General features: G+C 38.4%; 1 long non-coding RNA gene across 1 annotated transcript; it reads right to left on the bottom strand.

The window, feature by feature from the left end:
• Positions 1 to 14,650: 14,650 nt before the first annotated feature.
• LOC113946338 lies at positions 14,651 to 18,825 on the bottom strand. The gene is made up of 3 exons (XR_003527398.1): positions 18,791 to 18,825; positions 15,653 to 15,692; positions 14,651 to 14,676 (listed from the first exon to the last, which is right to left on the bottom strand). It is a non-coding gene; the product is annotated as an uncharacterized LOC113946338 (long non-coding RNA).
• Between the last annotated feature and the right edge of the window lie 4,230 nt (positions 18,826 to 23,055).

Raw genomic sequence — 23,055 nt, 5'->3', positions numbered from 1 at the left:
GAGAAGTCACCAAAGCCCACCAGATTCATAGTGGATCTTGGCCTCCTGCACCCAAAGCAACATCCCAGCCATCCAGCTCTCCAAGATGTGTCTTGCCGGATTTCTCCTGGTTGAAATTCCTCTGTGATGGAAATTCTTCTATGGACACGTGCCCTATACCTTGGCAGGAGACTCAGATTTTTCTTTCCTCTTTCCTGTTCCTTTCTGCAGAATGGCATAGATTGAAAGGGAAATAGTCACCTTCCCCTTCTTGCCCAGGTGTTTGGATAATTACCTCCAGGACAGTACTCTTTCTTGGGTTTTGTGGGACCTGTTTTAGGTCTTTGTTCTAAACTAGAACTCTAACATGAGTCATCATGAGAGCCATCAGTGCAATGCAGCAGTGCCATCCTCAGCACTACAGTTACAATGTTCCTGTGCCACACAGCTACTCTTTCAGAGGGCCACCTCAGTCCTGCAGTTAAAGGGACACATAGTTTAAGTCTCTCACAAAGCTTTAAATATTAGTTAACAATGGTGATATCAGGGCCTTGGCACAGCTACCAGAAAAATGATTTCACAGATTCAGGTAGCTGCTAAGAGAAGGGTTTTGAGACCCTCAGTAGTGCCTAAATACGATGCTGAAAGTAGCAATTAGGTGTCCATTTGTGGACTGAGTTCTCAGAGCACTGATTCAATTAAAGCACTTATTCTTGCAGTTTAAGTTTACACAAACTCAGCACAGTGCCCACCCCTCTCAAGCCAACCAGACTCATCACATGCTCAAATTTGGGTACATGTTGCAGAATCAGGATCAAGAGAAATAGCTGGTGCTGATAAAAATGTTCAGAAGCAAGTACAATGCCATTTTTAACATTGAAAAGGGAAAACCTACATAAAGAACAAAAAAGCACTCACCCTCAGGGTATGTTAAAGATAGTGACTGGACAACAGTTTGGACAATAAATAGAGAAAGTTCACTTCTTTTAGTGATTAGTGGTGCAGATTGATGTCCATTTGCTGGTTTTGCTCAAGCCCAATTTTTCAGCTCAATCACCACTAAATAGTGTTATAAGAATCCCAGAGGAAAACAATATTTTTCTCATTTTGCAACATTTCTGCCTTCTGCAACACATAAGGTATTCCAGTTACTGGTAAATCCACTTTCTTTATTTCTGTTTTGAACTAATTATAGGTTATTAGTTGACTAGATACACACTATATTTGTTTTTATTGTTTCTCCTGCAAATGCTAGTTTTTTTCTGAAAAATCTCTACCCACAGAAAAAGTAAATCCCTAAAGTAGTAAATATTGGACAGTGAGAAAACATATTTTCAGGAAGTTTTGGGTAAGAAAAAGCAGACTAGATCCAGAGCTGACTTATCATCCAAACCTTCTTGCAGCCTTTTATCAGTGTTTTAAGCCTGCACCAGCCAGTGGATGTTTGATAGATGATTATAAAAGTTCTTACTTTTCCAGATTAGCTGTAAAACAGTTTTAATGTATTCCCTCTGTTTGCTCATACAGCCAGTTTTATTATTGCCACTGCAGAAGTAAATTAGTTTATCTGTGAGTACAGATGTAGTCATTTGCAGAGATGGCAAACCAGAAAATAATTGTTTACTAATGTGCTTTCTTTTGTTTGCCCTCTTTCAGAGAATTTCTTTTGGATTTATAGATGTGATTATGAGTTACTGTTAAGATTGTATTACAGAAATCCACTATTGCCTCTCTGATATAACTAAAGTAACTCCCAACTGATCACTGGGTAACTTATGGATTGTTGAGTTGGTTTTTTTTAAAACCTACTCTTTACTCTTACTTGCTCACAAAACCTGACCTTACTTCTCTAGCAAACAACCCAGTGATGCATATCAGTTTGTCATTTCTTATCTGCTTTATAGCTTCTTTTTTCCTTCTTACCTGCTGGAATAGGGACAACTGCTGCAATACAATTAAGACTCCTACTAATCAGTTTGTTCATCCAAGCTATCTGCTAACATCATATACAGAAAGGATTAACAGGCAATTACCATAGAGAACATTTGCTAAACAAAGCTATAATTAATAATAAATGAAACTGAGTTCCCAACTACTCAAATACACTAGTTATTAATTATCATGTGGCCCCAAGCTATTTGTGTACAATACATAATTTACAGTTCTGCATGATCTCTGCTGTACTCCCTGAAGCCTCCAGAGCTATCTTTTGCATAACTTTAAACTCCAATATGTTGGTTTTGAAAGTTTCATCTGGCTTCTGCCTCAACTCTCTACATTGTAAGGCCAAGATATGCAATCTTGTATTTGTGTGGAAGAAATTAGAACTTTTAAACAGCAGTATGTAGCAAAAGCCAGAATACAGCACGCAACTGAATTAGATCTAGCTGGCAGACATGGTTTTGTCACCTATCATAAACAATAAGCCTCCAGCTGTGCAATTGGGAATTTGGCGGTAGCCAGCATTGTCCTACATATCGTTCACCTAAAAAATTATTATCAGATCTGTTTTCATCACCAGACAGCTTTACCGGCCAGTTTCCAAAATCCTATGTAATTTAAACTCTTATTACACACAGTATAATTTCTTCAGAAAATTAGATACTCTATATAATGTAAAACCAGATATCTTTCCTACTAGAGGTCACAACCTCATCATAGATCCATGGGCCATGCAATGCCTTTAAGGTTTATGTATTCACCCTGAGAGGGGGACCACGAAATACTAGACTGTTGGCAATACTACTCACACTACATTTTTACAATGGCACAATCTGGAGCTCCAAGATTATCACTCGCTTCCATGCCTTGATTTCTCACCATATTTCTTTCAAATGGTTCCAAGAAGTCATAAGCATTCTCCTGGCGGCTTACCAAATTTAGAAGTCAGACTACTGACAGGGTTGTGTGTTTTCAGTGACAAAGACCAGACATTTTCAGAACAGGTCTGTTCATGTTTGCCTGGTGACATAAGACACTGTAAACCCCCGGTGTGGAAGGGAAAACCACAGCATTCATCCAGGCCAACCCCACTGACATTACTCATTTCTTTCTGCAAGCATATCCAAGATCTTTCTCCGTCTCTTTCACTTCCCTTAAGTTCTGTTTTTAGACTGCACTTATTCTCATTCTACATCTTCTGTCTGTCTTGTCTACTGCTTCTTGAGAGAAAGCACCCAGTGGGTGGTCCATTCTACCTCCAACTAACTCTATTTCTCCGTCCTTAGCAATTCAGTCATATCAACCAAACTTGCCTCCTATTTCACACCACTCTCACTTCTCTGTTCCACTGAAGACGTTGAATATCAGTATTGACTCAAAGATGATCAGTGAAAAAAATTACTTACTGATTTTTTTTTTACTCACATTCTCCACGAATGCATAATTAAGTCATTTAAAAAGGTATTGTCTGTGTGACATGCAGCATCACTGTTTTATCCTGGTACACCATAATGTTCACCACGTAATTTTCTTTTAACAAGATTAATTTATGAAGATCAGTCAAGTTGCCTAGAAGCATGGTAATTGCCATAAACCATATAATGGCTTCTCTCTGTGGTAGACTCCTGCCACTGACCTTGCCAACTGTACCCGAGAATTAAAGACAAACTTCAGCCCAACACAAATACTCGTAAGTTCAGTTCTAGTCCTTGGAAATGAATGTACTTAACCATAAGTTGTAGCAGGATCTTCAGCCTCTGTGGCACACCACAAATGGCAGAATTGAAATTATCTGTGTGTAATGGTGGCAACAGTGTCCAGGTGCTTGTTACAAGCATGATCTGAGCCTGTAACTGGACAAAGCTAATTGTCAGGGGTATGTTGTGTGCTTTATTTTGTGGAGGCTTTGTCGGTTTAAGCTATGTGCTGAGGGACTTTCCCAAGTAACAATAAACAAACAAACAAACAAACAAACAAATGAAGACAAAAAAAAGAAATAATTAAACCACAATATTTTTGCATATTTGTAATAACTTTGACCTTTTTCCAAAACTTTAATCCCAAATGCCATGCAAAGGAGCCAGGTGAAGGGATTGCAAATTCCAAAATTGCCAACAAATGATTGCTAAATTTCTAGAATGATCTCCTATCACATCTAGAAAACTCTTACTGGCAAAGTATTTCTTTCTCAGAAGACTCATCCTCCAAATCACAGAAGTCTTGTGTGGAAAAGACTAAAACTCTGCTCCTCATAAAAATAATTATAATTTATATTTTGGCATGTGATTACCTACTTGGAAGTTCCCAGTGAGAAATTCTGCTAAAATTTCTGCCTCTAGACTTCTAAGTCAACTGAGGCAGGTGGCTGCTGGGAGTCTGCTGGTGGTGGTATTCAAGTTAGTCAAAGATAATACATGCTAACATGCAGAGTTAGAGATCTTTTCCTTGGTAATGGAGGAGAAAAGTGGCTTGGACATTAAGTATGTAGAGTGCAATCAAACCACACAGGAGCTGCCACACTGAATAAGGTACACACTCCCTCTTGATGAATAGTCTGAAAATCCAGCATTCTGAAGCTTTACTATCCAGCACATGGAATTAATGCTTTTCCTTTTTCTGCGAACACCAGACAGCAGCCCTGTCCAAAAAAGCTATTTCTACCTTTGTGTGCATCTTTGAGAAAAACTCTAAAGGGGTAGCCTTTGTATCTAAGCTCTCTTTTATGTCTTTTGAGTAGCCTTTAGGTCAGAAACATTGATCTTTGAATTGGACAGAATGTACAATTAACTCTGCTTGTAGCCAACTGTGTTTATCAGCAGCACATTTTTTCTGTAGGTATGTGTAAAAAGAATACTTCATTTGTCTTCTAAAAGAAACTTACAAATAAAAGACCTTTCTTAACCTCTTGCAATATGTCTTAATTCTAAGCTTAAATACTTCTGTAAATATTATTTGTGAGTAAGAAATGTCTCTTTTGTATGAAAATCTTTCTGGTCATATAATTCTTATACACATTTTCCAAGGAGCTGAAACTCTTAAAAGAACCACTTCAACATTCTCAGGGCAAAAGTACTCAGTAGTTGGTTATATCAGCTATATTATATTTGTCTTGTACAGGTTTCTGAAAATATCTCTGTGATAGAACTGTTTTTACAATTTTACCTCCTCAAAATTTCTATTAATTTCTTCTACCCGTACTTTTTAAGTATTCTTCCACTTAACTAGAAACTTTAACAATATGGCAGGAAAAAGGTTTTTCCTCTGTTTACCCAAGGCTGAAAACAGGTCATATGTCTTTTTGTAGCTAAAAATTGCAAAGAGATAACCAAAGAAACCTTATGATACAATTATTTTCTCATAACCAGTATTTTAAAACACTTCTTTTTAATTTTTTTTTAAATTTAGGAAAAAATATTAGCATTTCTAGAGTTTGTCCAAAATTAGTCTTCTATTTCTTTGAAAGATCTGTAAGGCGAAAACCCTGATTCCACTAAAATCAACAGAAGTTTTCTGTGTGACAGCAATGGTGCTAGAATTTTGCTCAGAGATCTTAGCCACTGCTGGATTAATGTTCCCTGAATATCAGATCCAAATATCAGACATGAAGGACAGATATATTACTTTATTACTTCACAAAAAATAGTAAGTTTTGTACCTATTGCAATTGCCTTATGTTAATAGTTTTGTTGATATTTTCCCATAAAAGGAGAAAAAATAATACGCTTTTTAAAATCATCTATGCTCTCAACCAATCTCTGTTACGACAAAGTAAAACAGGAAACATGAAAATTGTAGGCAGTTTAAATATTACCCTGGAATGACCTCAAAGGAGTCATGAACATGTCACTATTTTGGAACGGAACTTTTCTTAGTTTGAAACACTTTTGTTAAGTTCTGAGCTTGAAATTTACAGTTTCTGACACTGACCCACCAGATCTCACCTTCTCTCAAGATATATTTTGGGGATGAATGGGCAGTCACATTCCTTTATTCATCTGTCATCTCATAAAAACAAAGTGCTGTGCCAGTGCCACTGTTCTATTTCCAGGACATGTTGTCTCAGCAGGAGACTACCTGTGAGATATGATCTCAAAATACCTTGGTTATTCAATTTTTCTAAATATTATTTCCTTCACATCAGTAACACAGACAGGTTTTTCTCTGTCACAGGCAATGGCAGCAGTCCCAGATGCTCTCAACAGCGTAGACTGAAAAAGGGCAAGTGGTTCAGTCCTCAGCAGATTTCTTTTCCTTTATTCCACCTGTAAATCAAACATTTATCTTTATGAATTACAAGTCACAAAATTTTCTAGTCCAGCAGTCAGTCCTCATGTTGGTCTAAAAATCTTGTTCCATATGAAAAATCACAAAGAAAAGTTAAAAAATGTGTTAATCACATTGAAGGAGCATGATGCTTATGTCCATAAGCCATTGTATATTGATTTGGTAACTTGACAGTATGACTGGGCTCAATAATAGAAGAAATCAGTAAAAGTTCAATGTTGCTAAACCTTTCCAATATGTTACTTTGTTGCTCATCTTTGTTTAATGAGAGCACTGTGAAAGTCAAACATTTTTGTCTAAAAACTCTCCGAAGACAGACATAGGATTTGTTTTTGTATAACTTTCTGTACTGATCATCAGATAATCCTTAGTAAGACTTCAGAAAAACATTAGTAAACCAGAACTATAGGGAAGTAGATTACATACTTGTGGTTCTTTCTAAAAATTAAGTTAATAAATGAAATTTCAGTAAATTCCATGTAGTGCACTGACCTTGCCCTAAGCAACGATAAACACCATATAGGGCTATCATTCCTGTGGTATTCTGAGATATAAGAATTTTAGTTCTTTATTAGTGTGCTGTAATGTAACAGAGAAATAAAACTAACAAATAATTTAGGTGTAGTTTCTCAAGCTGCCAATATAATGTTTCATTTCTAATTCCAAATGGACACTTCACAGGGAAACTTAATTTATAAGTGCTTATAGAAAGATTTTTAGTAAATATATTGGAATGTTGTTTAAGTTTTCTGAATTTAGGGAAAATTTTATCAACAGGAAAACTCATTAGACTTTCTGTTCTGCTTATGCCCAGTATTGACCCCCGTAACAGATTAACCCCTCTGTTATGAAAGCCAAATCTTATCAGAATTCAAGAAAAGAGTTGAACTGGTGCTTGGAGATTCTAGACATATGCATTAATATTTTCAATTTTTCACAGAATCATAGAATCACTGGTTCACACAAGAACTGAGATTGGAAGAGGGCTCTGGAGGTCATCTGACCAAACTCCTGCTTAAGCAGGGTCATCTAGAGCAGGGCTACCCAGGGCCACATCCACACAACTTTTGAATGCCTCCAAGAAGGAAGACTTCACCACCTCTCTGGGCAACCTGTGCCATTTTTTTTTGTCATCTCTGCAGTGAAAATTGTTTCCTGATGTTCAGAGGGAATCTCCTGTGTTTCAGTGTTTCAGCGTATGCCATTGTCTTTTGTCACTGGGCACCACTGAAAAGACCCTGGCTCTGTCTTCTTTACACCGTCCTTCAGATATGTGTATACACTGATGAGTTACTCCCTGAGTCTTCTTATCTCCAATCTGAACAGTCTCAGCTCTCTTAAAGTTTCGTCATAGAAGGGATGTTCCAGTCTGTTACACATCTTAGTGGCCCTTTGATGGACTCGCCGGTGGCTCCATATCTCTCTTGTACCAGACACAGTAAACTGTGCCCCAGAACTAGGTACAATACTTCAGCTGCAACCTCATCAAGGCTGATTAGAGAGGAAGATCATCTTCCCTGACCTGCTGGCAACACACATGTTATTGTAGCTCAGGATACCATTAGTCCTCTTTGCCACAACGCCGTATTGCTGGCTCATAGTCAACTTGCCGTCCACAGAATTCTCAGGGATTTTTCTGCCGAACTGCTTTCCAGCTAGGCAAGGCCCAGCACATACTGGTACCTGGGGTTGCTCCTCTCCCGGTGCGCAACTTTGCATTTCCCCTTGTTGAAGTGCATAAGGTTCCCGTCAGTCCATTTCTCCAGCATGATGAGGTCCTCCTGCATGGCAGCATGGTGTACCTGCCACTCCTCCCAGTTAAATATTATCTTCCAGCTTGCTGAGGGTTGACTCTGCCCCATCGTCCACATCATTATTAATGATGTTAAATGGTATTGTACTAGTTATGGACCCCCAGGAGTTCTGACCTTTGCTCATGAAGGCTCAACAAAGGAACCGTGGATCAACAGCCTAAAGAGGAAAGACACTTACCTTGAGCTCAGCCTGTGATATATTGAAATAAACCCTTTCAGAGAGTAACTATGTTAGTTAAGTTCCCAAAATGAATCATGATCTATTCAAGAATAACTGTCCGTTGAATATAGCATAAACCTCAGGGCATTTTACTCTTGTCGATTGAGGTGCTGAATATGGGTACTAATAAGAGGCACAATAAATGCCCCTTCTTCTTACATAAATAAAAAACAGACGTTCTTTGGTGGAAGAGACTAAGAGATGGTTTTATTTCAGGCAACCATAAAAACCAAGTTTTGAACAGATTTTTTGTACTGAAGCATGAAGAAACTGAAGCAGCTCTCACAGTCTAGTAGTATCAGAGTTGTCTGAGGACAGGTCACTATTGTGAAATTTTTCCCTAAGCTAAATCCAATTCACTCAGCTTTGTACAGAGAAGGCATAAAACGTCACCTTTACTGATGTCACATATAGGTTTATTGTCTGAGGCCTCTTTGTTCCAAACATTTTAACTGTGGTTTCTGCACCAACTTTTACTAGTGATCTGAGTTTACACAGAAGTAGGATATATTCCTGTAACTTTCAAATAACTTATTCTAGTTGTTCAGTAGCAGCTAAACCCTCTCCAACATAGGGATGCACAGCATCTTAGGAACTATGACACATATACGATATAAATATGAAACCTACTAACACCTTCTTAAGCAAACATGGACTAGAGTTTAAAAAGAATTATGTGGATTTTGGCATCAACAAATGATTTTCATAGAAATATGCAATCAAGGTCTCAAACCCAATCTTGGGCTTCACAGTACAAGAGAAATATGGAACTTTTGGAGCAGGTCCAGTGGAGAGTTACTAAGTTGGTCAAGGGTCTGGAGAACCTCTCTTATGAGGAAAGGCTGAGGGATCTGGACCCGTTCAGCCCTGGGAAGAGGTGGCTGAGGGGAGACCTCATTAATGTGTATAAATATCTAAAAGATGAGTGTCAAGAGGATGGAGCCAGGCTGTTCTCAGTGGTGCCAAACAATAGGACAAGAGGCAATGGGTAGAAGCTGATGTATAGAAAGTTCCACCTGAACATGAGGAAGAACTTCACTATCCAAATGATCACATGCTGGAACAGATTGTCCAGAGAAGTTGTGATGTTTCCCTCTCTGAAGATATTCAAGAACTGTCTGGATGCAATCCTGTGCCATGTGTTCTAGGATGACCCTGTTTGAGCAGCGGTGTTGGACCAGATGACCCATTGTGGTCCCTTCCAACCTGACCAATTCTGTGATTCTGTGAAGGTGAACGTCCTTTGATTTCAGCAGTGTAAAGTAGTATTAACTTGGAAAGATTTTTTAATATCTTGCACGTGCCTTTTATCTCATCTGTTTTTCCAAGACAACAGACATTTTAAACCTAAGATTATCACATAAAGACCTAAACACATAATACTGATATCTTCTTCCCAAAATACATACTAGTCTCTCTCACGAGGGCACTTAAAAAAAATTAAAACCACACATTATTTAGATCATATAAGCAGTCTGACTCAGTTCACATGGGAGTCATTTTCCTACTGAACTTGCTCTGCATTGGGTAAATAACCAAGCAAATAACTAGCCCACCATAAGAGCAGAGTGTGGAAGCTGGCACTGTGCATGCTGGTGGTATCCCTTAACCACTAAACTGGGGATCTGCTCAGCCTCTCCCTGGCCTCATAAATTGTTATTCCATGCTGCTGGGAAGAGCTTCAAAAGCAAGGATTCAGAGAAACCTACACTGCAGCAGGTTTCCAAGCAGGCATGGTACCGAGACATGAGTTCAGCCCCCTTAGGTAGGAGAGGGCCCTGAACTGGTGTGTCCTGAATTGCAGGGGCCAGTTGTGTCCCTTAGTATTTGGGTCAGTCTAAGGCATTTCACCCTTTCAGAAATAAAAGGCAGAGGCCTGTATTATTTGCAAGGCTCCCGTATAAACAGACAGACCATCTAAAAAGAGCAAATACTTGAAACACTCTGTTGGCTTTGAAAGATTTGGATTGTACTTCATAATGGGAACAGGCAAAAACCTAATCTTTCATAAGCAAATAGAAAAAAAATAACTGTAAAGCAAGTGAAGATATGTAGGTATTAACTACTCGATAAAAAACTCCACTGAAAAGGTGGAAAAGAAAAGGTAAGAAGCTTTCAGTACACATAAAAATTTTTACTAACTTGATGGGTTTTTCACAATGTAACTTGTACTAGTAGACATGATCATTACTGAAGTACAGATAAATTAAATTTGCTACATTATGCTGTTACCCATAATTGAGTAACACTGCAATTGCCAAAGGGATCCAAGTACTATAATCAACAAATTTACAAGATAGTATTACCAAAAAAAAAAAAAAAAGTGGGTTTAGTGTTAAAATTTTCTTGTCTTTGCATTTATCTAGAACTCTAAACTTCTTGACTTAAGTGCTTTGGCTGCTAAGCAATTACACGACACAGCAATGCATATCACCATAGTTGGATAACTTTAATGCTCTGCCTAGAAAACAAAGAAGGGACTTGTTGCACATTCACACATATAGACATATATATATATGTATATAAAATTATGATAACATATATATGAAACGAATGAGACAAAAAACATCACAACACTGTATGATATCACTCTGGCCTCATTTTCTGTTCCAAAGACATGATAAAGACAACTGCAGCCATGAATACAAGTACTTGAAGCAAACTTGTGCAGTTGTAGACCAAAGGAAAACTAGGTACATGATGGAGATTACAAAAGGTGCTCAGCATTACAGAAATTTCATAATGTATGTTATTAATATGATGCAAAGTGCAATAACAATAAAGTATCATGAAGTGGGTTAGGAATGGCCTGATAGATCCAGCAAATAAGAAATGACTGGGGATCCTTCTACAGTTGTTAATATAGAAAGCATAGGAACTGACTGAGTATCTAAGATAATTGGATTTTCCTGATAAAATAATCACTAATGATATAATTAATAATTATGATATTCAGATGTTTCTCTTTATGTCTCAACCTTAATAACCCAGTGAAATGAAATGGATGGCACTGCTTATGGCTTTCAGAGTTACTGTTTCAGGTTTTCTGTAGGCTCATTAAGACCATACTGGATTGCATGTACTTAGTTCACATTTTCAAGGTCAGCTTCTACCAAAAGGACTAAAGAGCATATCTGTGAAACCTCCTTGTATTATTCCCTCTTCCAAGCTGCATTGGCTAGGATAACCTGCCATTGCACCTGCTGCTTCTCACCAAATTGTTGTTTTCACAAATAAATACAATACACATGCTTTAAAGAAATTGTTCCTTTTATTTTCTTTATGCTAAAATATGTTTAGTGAAAAAAAGTCCATGCTACAGCTAAGAACATGTAATTGACAATCTTTTAATTTCTAATTCAAACTTTAATTAATGTAATAGAATTATACAGCCCCACAGCATATAGATTGACAATATTCTCTTGTGTGTGCATTTTACAGATGTACTGTGATCTTGGAAAGAGAAGATGGGGGATGAGACAATATACAGTGCAGCAACACAGAACCCTGTAACACTGCGGAATTATTACTGTTACTTTCCAGCATGTTGGAGGAGTTGGTGCTAGTGCTTATTTCTTGTCCTTTTGGCCAAAATGTTACCAGCCACAATTGCTCCTGACAAAATAAATCCTATTGGGCCATATGTTTCCTAATGATCCACAGATGACAGTTTAATAGCAGCCATTGTAGACCAAGAGTATGAAAAATAAACAAGGAATGCATCATCATTAAAAAGCTGAAAGGTTCCTGTAATTACAGATCTCTATCAGAACACAAAGCCTGGAGAATATTGAAAGCAAGATCTTTCCAATGTATAGGGAAAAATGATTTGTTGTGACATTTAAAGAAGGCATGCACATGTCAGGAACTCTGTAGTAGCTTTCTTAGGTGTGAGAATATCCGTTACATAAATTCCTCTGTCCTAGCACTGTGTAAGAAAATATCCTTACATATAGACATAAATGACTGGTGAAATTACAATATTACTCAGCATTAAATTTGTACCTTATCAGCCTGACTCTGAACACCCTGTGCAAAGTTCCCACTGTTGTAGCATTTTTGATTTCTGACAAGGTTCTCATGAATTGTGCAAATTAGTCATGTATAACTCAAGCTAGCAATTTGCCATGAAACACAGATGAATTTAATTGCTGATAATTTCATATTAAAAAGAAAATTTTCCCATTAAAAACATTTTCCTGAACCTTGTTTTCAACTTCAATAGTCATAGTCATCTTATGTTTTGAAATCTATTCAAGCACAAGATGAATTACAAGGGAAATACCTGTACCCATTTTAGAATAAAGAAGCAGAAAAAAACATTTCTCTTTCTGGTAAGAAAAGGAACAAATAAAATTATGTAAGATATGAAAAGGTATTGTAAGAAAAATTTCTTCAGTGTTTTGGAACTACATGATCTTTAAGGTCTCTTCCAACCCAAACAATCCTAAATTTCAGTAAACCCTGCAGAACATGGCATATGAGTTAATAGAACTTGTTCAATAAAGGCTGAACTTTGATAGTGAAAATTTAAGTTTTACTAGGTTGGAAAACCATCTGAAGACATTTAGAGAAAATATCATTATAAAATATAACACAAAGTTCTAAAGATTATAATATCTTCTACTTAGCATTTCTGCACACTCATTTCCTTTCCTTTCACTCTGAACTCACATCTACTAGGTATGATGATGATTTTTCAAAAAATATTTAAAAATATCACGTTCTTTTTTGTCATGATGAATGTCTTTTTTGAGTTTATGCTACTTTGTCATGTGAAGAGAGCATTTCTAACTTTTCATAGCATTGAGCAATTTTTTTCCTTACTAGAGGCACCTGAGAGAAATGCAGGGCCAAACTTCCGTCATGCCCTCAGCAAGGACTGCATTTTTGCATCTGCGATTTTTAAGGCACAGCTGAAATTATTTAAACACCTAACCATTTGATTTACAGATGTAATCAGGTACCTCTATATACAAGTGATTGTAACTGCAGGTGTTAGATTGGGGACTGTCATTTGAAATTCTTCCTCAAATGTGGAAAATAATTATCAAGAAATTATTTATGTGGGTTCATTAAACAAGTAAGCTTCAATCCTTGTATTCTCCCTGTGTGTTAAGCTGTTTAAATCCTTAGGTAGCCTTCCTGTGATCTCTGCTCTCATTGTTTTTCCTGCTCCACTTTTTCTTATATCAAGTATGAATACAGCATCACTTGCTCTCACACAAGTGTAACATTTATTCTGTGTAGGCTGTGCACCCGGTTCAGTTGCAGACTTCCATGGACTGGTCCCTTTGTTTTATATACAGAACCCAGGAACAAAATTAGACACTCATGTAGAGATGGTGTAAGCCACTCACTCACTCCCTTCCTCTGATCCAGACTTCAGCTGCATCAATAAAGCAATTCTCACCAACACTGAAGACTTAGCTACTGAGCATGATGGCCACAATCTGGCTCCACATTTTATTATTCCATCTAACAGCCTCAGAATCAAAGATATTGTTTTTCCCTTCTGCCCTTTTAGCTGTCCTTTGCCTGCACTTGTAGGAAGATAATCAATACAGATGAAACAAAAAGGTAATGGAAAACCTTGTTCTTCAAATGTTTTGCAGGATACAAAATGGCATTACTGTGTCACACAACAATTCTGCGCACACAGACAGCTAATGTCACCTTACCCATATCTGTAAATTTATGTACTAACAATTTATAAATTAATAAAAAACAACAGGCAGATCATGTGTAACAATCTGTACTCTGTACTCTTACAGGAATTATAGAAGTCTTCATCTGCTGTCCCTGGGCCCTCTCCTAATATTTCTGTGTTGTCCAGATTGCAGAAGGGCTGTTACAGTGACACATTGTCCCAGTAAGAACTGTATCAATTGCCACTGCAGTCACTGTTCCTGCCCAAGCCTGAGTGTTCCACTGCGCGTGTGGAAAACTCTCTGACCTGTAGAGTAAAAAAACCTACAACACTGAAGACTGCATTTACAGACTCCACCAAATGCTGTACATTTTAATTATATAAACTATTCCAAAAACTGAAGCATAACAAAGAAGATTTTAGCATTTCATTTAATTATCTTTGGTAATAATTTTTTCTACATGAAATTTACATGAATTATATCTCCATTAAGATAATAGATAATATAATCCTCTTCTGAAAAAATGGTGTCTAGTTCATTCGATTTAGCCTGGCAGTTTTCCAGATCGTTAAAGATATTTTTCAGTATTAAATATTGGCAATGACACAGTCATCTCTTTACTACGTCTAGATGAAAGTTAGGAGTATATGTCATATGTTTTTCTTTCATTACTCCCTTACAGGATGCATGTTGGTAAAATTAACTAAAAGGAATTACAAATGCTATTCTTACTTTCCTGGATTCCTGTGAGGGTGAAGAAAAGTTTGGCCCAAGCAATACTGAAAAACTAGCAGAAAGTAATAATAATAAATAAAAAAAAAGAAAACAGCCAAAAAAACAAACAAAATCCCACAGAAAACAAACAAACAAAAAAACCCACAAAACAAAAACCAAAAGAAACAAAAAAACCCCCACATTACATTCAACCAAGCAAAAATGCAAACTAATTAGTCAGGTAAGTTGGAGGAGGGTAGCAAGAATTAAAATCCTCAAGAAAAGGAACATCTTGATGTTAGCAATGCCAGGAGAGCTTTAGGAGTGTGTATTAGCGAGGAGCTAGGCACTAAAAGTTTAATCTATTCAGGGCTTCAGAGCATCAGTTAATCTGCATTGAGAAAGGAGTGTCTTATTCTGCAAGGAGAAATGGCAGCCCTACACAGAGCAAAGCTCTGGACACACAAAGTATATGATGTAACATGTAATACCCATGGGGCTTTAACATGTCCTGCTGCTGATTCCTGAATCATACCACAGGTCATCAACAGGATAATTAGAAAGATTTTTACTGACATCAGCAGGCCTTGGGCCAGGCTCCAAGCTAGGTCTTAGTGTATAACTGATGATGGCAAACAGACGAGGACTTCACATCAAGCTACAGATGTTATCTGGGAGGTAAATGTAGTCTGTTTATTACGATTCCACACAGAAATCTGCAAACATATTTGTGTTTCTTAATATCACAAGATAAGCATAATTGCAAAGGAAATTAGTGTAGAATGACAAATGTAGCTCAGGGGCTAGTTTTCATTAACATGTAGAGATTTTCTAGGTTATTGCTGTGGGAGAGAATGATGCCAAATGAGACATTAAAAGGGTGCAAATGCCAAAATTGTCTAACACCATTTTTCTTAATAATATAAAGAATAATTAGTTGGAAAAAACACCTGAAGATGAACTTTATGGTGGAAAATTAATGTTTTTAGGAATCAGGAATTCCTTACTGGAAACCTCTAGCTACCCTTTATTTCAACTATTAAAATTACCTTGGAGAAAATGTGATGTTCTCTGTGGCTATAGAAAATTCTGGAATGAAACAAAAAAAAAACCAGATGAGAACCCCTAGAAATTATTTAGTGCCTTTCATCCTTCTCCACATGGCATGCTGTGTTGAAAGGAATCATGATCCCAATGACACCAATCACTCATATGTGGACAGCAATGTGATTTTCTGTGGATTCAATCTTCCCACTGTGTACAGTTCTTGGTACTTCCTATTGTGACATGCAGAGGTTTTTTTAAGTCTCAAACTCCACACAATTAACTTTTATAATTTGGTAAGAAATAGAGTAGGTCTTTTGCAAAGGTCTCATTGCCGGTCATCATGACTTTCAGAAATTTTATCCCTCACTAAGATTTATAGAGTAAGATAAAGCATGTCAGGGACAAATTAGTACTACAGAAACTTTCTTCTCTTAGATTAACATGTAAAGCTTTTTTTTATATTACCAACACCTTTGGTTGCCAACCCTCAAACAAGTCAAAGTGCCATCCTTCCCTCTGCAGGGTGTTCCTCTCGCTTTTGCTTGCAGAGAAACAGAACTCCTACCAGAGCTGTAAAAAGACAACACAAGTCTCTCTGCATCTGCTGCAGCATGAAAGAGACAAGCCCTTAATTGTTTCTGGCTTTTGGAAACACAGGAGGTACACATCAGGCTATGAAATGGCTGCAACATGCAGCAAGAAGGGCAAAAAACTCTTGAACGGTTGTGTTTTAGCAGGCTGCAACACAACCTTGGCATGTGCCCAGGGAGGAGAAAGAGGGAGCTGCCTGGGATGCGTGTAATGTTTACCTTCCTGACACATAAAAATTTTTCCTGGGCCTGTCATCATGTCTGTTGAATACTTGCCTGGAGGAAACCAACTGGTTTGCACTGCTTTTGTAAGAACAGCAACACCAGTTTGCCTGTCAGCATCACTGGGGCAAAACAGTCCTACTCTCCAGACATGGAACTGGGTCTCAACCTGCTAAATAAGCTTTGGACCAAAACAGAGAGTGGATAGTGCTGCATGCTGTGTAGGAGACAGTAGACGGAGTTAGGGAGAAGAAGGAAGGAGTGGGATGAGACATTCTCATGAAAAATTCTTCCTGGAAGAAGGTGTCTTCATAAAGAAGCCTAGAAAGTAACCACTCCTTTGTAGATATCAGAAAGCACAGAGAGGATGCTTCAAATGTCTGAATTGCCATACCAAACGCATATGGCTACACTCCCCCTCAAACAGTCCTAGTCAGGACAGACAGACAGTATGATGTCTACAAGCGTGCAACTACATTCCACCATGTTTGACAGTATTATTGGAACTCATGCACATATTTAATACCTGACACATTACAGTGTTGCCAGCACTGGCCACATTTTCCATTCTTAAGGGAAAGGTGTTGTGGCTAAGCACCGGGGTTCTTCTGAGACCAAGAAGCACATCTTGTCCTACTGTTGAAAGTACTGGTGAAAATATAACTCCCTTCTTTCAGTCTGTCTGAGGAAACTGTTTATTCAGTTATATGACATATACAGTTACATCTTTCTCCACCAGTGTCCTAGTTAGAACAGCTGGGACTGATTCATCATTGGATGGGTGTAGCCCAAAACTGTGTATTCTATAGCCCTCCATGCCATTTCCCAGAAACTGTTGTCAGTAGAGGCCTGCGAGGTGCCCCCCCCCCCCCCCCCCATGCTCCTGTCCTCATGCCCTTTTGTGGAAATTCCCTGACTGAGCACCCTCACACCCTTTTATGGAATTCCCCACTCTGAGGGAAGGACTGAACATCCTTTTATGGAATTCCCCACTCTGGGGGAGGGGCTAAGCATTGCTGCCTGAGCTGGAGAATATATAAACCTGGAGTTTCAGAACCTTGCCTCTCTCTCCACTCGTGGGACCCAGAGGAGGACTGCAGTTCAACCACCACCCTCGGCTGGACTACAATCACCATTTTTTAGCTGGACTGCAGCAGCTCTCCCACCAGCAGGTTTTTTCCCCTCTCCCTTTGCTTTGGACTCAAGGGGGGCCCAGGGAGCACTGTTGTGTTTGTGCCCTGGGGTGCCAGGTTGTACATTTGGGTTTTGTGGGTTGATACCAATTGCTTGTCTGTGTAGTTGTGCTTATTGTATTATTTTATTAAATTGTTATTCTGACTTACAATCTCTCTTTTGAGTTAAGTTCATTTCCCCTGCTGGTTAACTTTTAAACCAGCACAACCAGCATTTCAAATCAGATCTAAAGAATAACTTCAAAAAATAAAACGAAGATTAAAAAAGACCTGGTTCTCCAGAAACAGCCAGGTGTCTAGATGCTTTTATTTTGTTTGTAGTGGAAGAGAGTCAAAGAAGTGTTTTGCAGAGCATTCAGGCAAAAAGGGAAAGAAGGTAGGATTTTCTGATGGACAAATGTATGTGTTTCAGCTTGGAGTGGCCGCAGGGAGAATTCCTCTCTGCTTTTCAGTGAGTGACTGATCTGTCTGTGACAGGAAAGTTAGATGTAAGAGGCAAATATTTGTGACATAGTGCAAAAGAATTGTTTGGATTCCTTTTCCCTTACAAAACTTTCAACTAGGAATACACCCTTCGAGTTACAGTGCAGGATAGGAACTAGCCACCCTGAAGAGCTGCCAGAGAAGTAGTTCTTCAGTGTGAGAAGAAATGTGTGGATCTTTTATTTCAAACTGAATTTAGAGATCAATCTTTTTTAGGCCAAATACCTGGTTGCCAATGAAACTCACATATGGCTCTAGAGGAGATTTTCTTTTTTCAATATATTTCTTTTTTCACCTAGATCTGAGAGTTTTGATGGCACCTAATCAAGTGAGAAGGAAATTGCAAAAAATAGAGGGTAGAGAAAATGGTAAAGGCAGTTACTGTCTGGTGGAGGTACAGAGAGAGATAACCATTTCCATCAAAAGAAAATGGTTCAGCAAGGTTAAAAAGCACTGGAAGCAACACTGATGGCAATGTAATTGCTGAAAATGAAAATGGTTATGATTTTTATTGGCCTGAAGAAGAATTGCATAGTAATAGTACTGCAGCTGGTGAATCTCAAAAGGCAGCTAAGGAAAAAAAGCATGAGGTGGTGCCAAATGACCTTTCTGGCTGCCATGGTATAGTTGGTTACAGTGGGGATGCACTTACCAAGAGACTTCCTTATGGGGTGCTTTTCTTGGCCCTTCATACTCATGGCTCTGGAAAAGGACACAAACTCATTCAATTTAGTTTTTAACAGTGTAAACATTATTTTTTTCTCCATTTTCTCCTCCATTTCCCTTAGATGTTCATGGTCCCTGATTGCAGTGGGATCATAGCACAGACAGAAATACAAGCTGAGGATGCCACTGGCAATGGGCAGCTGCATGATGGTCTGGTTGAGTGCCCATCTCTTACCAGATGTCAGCTCTGGTCTGATCTGCTGGGAGCAAACCTCTTCTTTCCAAAGTGCCTGCTGTCCTTACTGCCATTTTCTTGCTGGTGCGTGGAGACAGATCACCTGTGCAGGCAGGGCCTGTCTTCCTCTCCGTCTGTTTGCACACTGAGAAACAGGAGGAGAGCCTGATTTCAGCCTAATCTGACTTTACAGCAGTCCATCACTTAAGATAACCCACTGGAAGTGTCTTTTCCATTTCAACTGGCATGCACCAATAAAGTGTGGCATTCCGTAGATTTTAGCCCATCGAGATGTAAGCAAAACAGAGACAATATTGAATATTTCCATGTTTTATTTCTCTGTTTTACCTTAATTGGAAATAAAAGACTTCTGCATTTTAAAGCTGTTTGTTCATTGCAAAAAGCATGGAAAGGGTTGATGGAAACAATTGTTAGAGAAAGATTTTCTGTTGGGAAAATAGAGGCAATGTAAATCAATATATCTCCAGAGAAAGATCAATTTTTATGGAATTTTCCCATCATGATAATCTAAATTAAATACTTTATGTTTACATTAATTTCTGCATCCAGTTACAGCAGCATTGCGCATGATAGCACTTGCAGCCAGAAAATACTCTTCTTTATTCTCCCCAATGAGCCAAGCTTTTTGTTTGATCTGCATCTCCCTCATGCACCAAAGTTTCCGTTTGATGATGACTTGCTCTGATGAATCCCTAGAATTTCAGCTGAACTCAGAAATGGGAATGGGAGAGAGCAAACAAGAACCACGTTGCAAACAGGCATTGAAGAAACCCAGACATAGTGATATCAAGGTCAAGCTGAGCTAGATGCACTGCTGTTGCCAGTTCCCTTTGATTTTAAGTAATTTAATTCTGAAAAAGCTCTTAAATTTTTGCTTACTTATTCTGAATTTGGTTTGGATTTAGGTATAGTCATATTTTGCTTAGATGTATTTTCCCACTGAGAGAGGACTCAACAAAAGACTGAGATGGAGAATAAGGCCTGTAAATGGTATGGCGAGAAGGGCAGGGAACTCAGCATGGTAAAGCCCTGATCAAGCACAGAAGGTCACAGAAAGAAAGAGAAAACACGAAAGTACAGAACTCGGTTGGTTTCAGTAGAAACTTAATTGCAATTGTCTTTCAAACTGTGTCACACTTTGAAGGGATTTATGTAAATTCAGCCTACCAGCACCACTGTCCTTCCTGGAGGGAAGCTTCTCACACCGATATTTGTGACAACAGCTCAGTGGTGTCAGATTAGAGACAGCTACTGAAACCCTCTGTCAACTGATCCTAGGGTGGCTCTCCTTAAGGGTTCATCATGGATGAGGAAGGAGAGTTTGGGTGGAAAAACATCATCACTTTCAGGAGCTGCGCAGACAACTTCGCTGGCAAAAGAGGTAAGACAAACCTGAAAAGGTGCAATCCTCATGGTGTGTCATGACCATCTAATTACCTCCATGGTTCTGCACCATCTAAATGAGCTAGTACCTGCTTGGAGGCTGAGGCTGCGAGGGTGAAGTACAGGCTGTCAGTGATTTTCAGGCAGGGAGATTGCTGCTACACAGGGAAAATCTGTACTTCTTTTCCTGTGTCATAATATAGTCTCTCTGCCATATATAATCTCTGCCATAATTATGAATAATTACTAAATTATGCTCTCTAATACTATATATTTCTCTAATACATTGCTTATTTAAACTCTAGTTTTATGATGTGTTTTTCCTCTGTTGTGATTAGAATGTGACAAAGCTATGCAAAAAAGTGAAGAAACAGGCCTTACCTGAAGAAAACTTGCAAAGGCTACTTTATGACAGAGACAGTTTGAGAAGTAATAAAATAATAATGCAAATTCTTTCTTTTTCAACAGGCCAGATTTACCAGTACACCCCAGACACATCGCTCCTCACCAGCCACACAAAACAGCTGTAAACCTGGATTAACCAGGCTGTTAAATTGAGTTTACAGCTGCTTTGCATCACCAGAATGGCTCAAAGCAGGCAGCACATACCAGTGAATACGGGCATAATCGTACACTAATGAACGATGAAGTAGTTTAGGATGCAGTATTCACTCTGGTAGAATCAAAAAGAAATCTTTATAGAGAGCAGATACGTTAGAATTTATCCTGGCTTTGCTCAAGGGGAAAAATTCATCCTCTTTTATTCTGAATGGATTATAATTAAGAAAAGCATCAGAGACAAATTATTCAAGGTTAGAAATTTAAAAGAGCTTTAAGAATTCATCCACTCTTTCCAGATCTGTTAGTGCCTGCTCAGGTTGGAGTTACAACAAGAGAAACTCATAGTTTAATTATAAAATAATGGTCAAAAAACCTGCTTAGATAAGCATGTGTTTCCATTAGGGAAGAAAAATCATTACAGAAAACAAGATTAAAAGTTAATGTTGCAAATCTCATTGTGTATAACTTCATTAATGCTGGATAACTACTGTATAATTAGCAAGGTGTTCATTGTAGAAATCTGTTAAAAAAGTTGAAATGATATCTACCTAGATGTCTGCATAGTCTGTAGTTACCTTAAAAATAATGAAGCTCAGATTATTTTTCAGTGCTTTAAAACATTGTTTTTCTTCTGTAAATGAAGCTTACAGCCTTAAGGCATTTGCCTTGCTGGAAATACAGCAGCCTCTGATATAATTTAACAAACATAGAAAGCATAAAGTCTCCAGATGACTGATTCTCATTTGTATACTCAATGAATCATTAAATTACAGGGAAAAGCTGGATCAGGAGAGCCCATGGACAGAGTAGAATATTTTCCTCTTCACACTCCCAGGCATTGCACCAACAGTAGTGCGAGATATGATGGAGATCTGGGCCCTCCATAGTGAAGACTCATGCATCACTCATCCTTCCAGGTGACTCCTAAAGCCAAGAGAAACCTGGTCTTCCAACTTGACTTACCTTTGCAGTTCTGTCTTCCAAAACTGATTGACAAACCATAGTTTCCAGTTTAGCAGAACTGAGCCTATTTCACCTGGGCTAGCCACAGACTGGCTGTGGGTACATTCATAGAGCCACAGGCAGGCAGAGCCCACATCCACACAGACACCTAAGGCTGTGTATGAGCCCATATCCCTCCTCTCAGGGGGCTGGTGATTAGCTTAGGCTAAGGGCTGTGCTCACCACAAATACATGGCTTCACCTTCACTTCCAAGGAGCATCCAGCTGGCCCAGAGCATGAGCAACGAGATGATGTTTTCCTGCAAAATACCATGTAAAACACTAGTAAAATATTACATTCATTTTGAAAACACATTATCCCAAGAGGGATAAAAAATATCAGTTCAAAGAAAAAGTCGGGAAAATCTGGTCTTCAGGCTGCAAGATGTTTAACCTTTTTCATTCCTGAGAGCCGAGCATCCCACACACTTTCAGTGATAATAATAACAGTAGTAACAATAATAAGAGGAAATCAAAATCCGAAACAAAAGGTAGAACTGAAGACATAACACTTAGGAGTTATTCTAAAAATTATGCACCTAAAAGCTATAATTTAGGAAATCATACTTAATCAGCAGGAATCGAAAAAAAGATGAAATCCTCATAAAAAAAAAGGAAAAAAACTATTCAGAAAAGCCTTTTGTTGGTGAAATTACAGAAGCAAATGATGAATCAGATTGTGGCATGTTATTAGAAGGAAATGTCTATTCCCTATGAAAATGGCTCAAAAATAAAATTATCAGTTGCATTTCATGGGGATTTCACTTCTTGGGAAAAATAACACACTTACAAAAAATACATTTCCTGGGCCAATATAAAACTGTGGTGGGGGGAAAGAAGTTTCCCCCCTGGAGTTAAAAAAAATGGTAACTCCCAAGGGGGTGTTGTCACTTGATGTGGACCCAATGAGCGCTCCTGCAAAATATAAACATATCACAAGCAGACCGGAAAAGAAGGGTGATGCTGTAGTTGTTGGGAAGAAAGTGGCCATGTTGTAGAGCCACCAGGAGAAGGGGCAGAAGCCCGTTTGGGAGAAGCTGAGAGTCTTT

The sequence above is a fragment of the Corapipo altera genome, unplaced genomic scaffold, assembly GCF_003945725.1.
Source record: "Corapipo altera isolate COAL_440 unplaced genomic scaffold, ASM394572v1 48b, whole genome shotgun sequence".
Taxonomy (NCBI): Eukaryota; Metazoa; Chordata; class Aves; order Passeriformes; family Pipridae; genus Corapipo; species Corapipo altera.
This window is presented reverse-complemented; position numbering and strand designations above follow the sequence as displayed.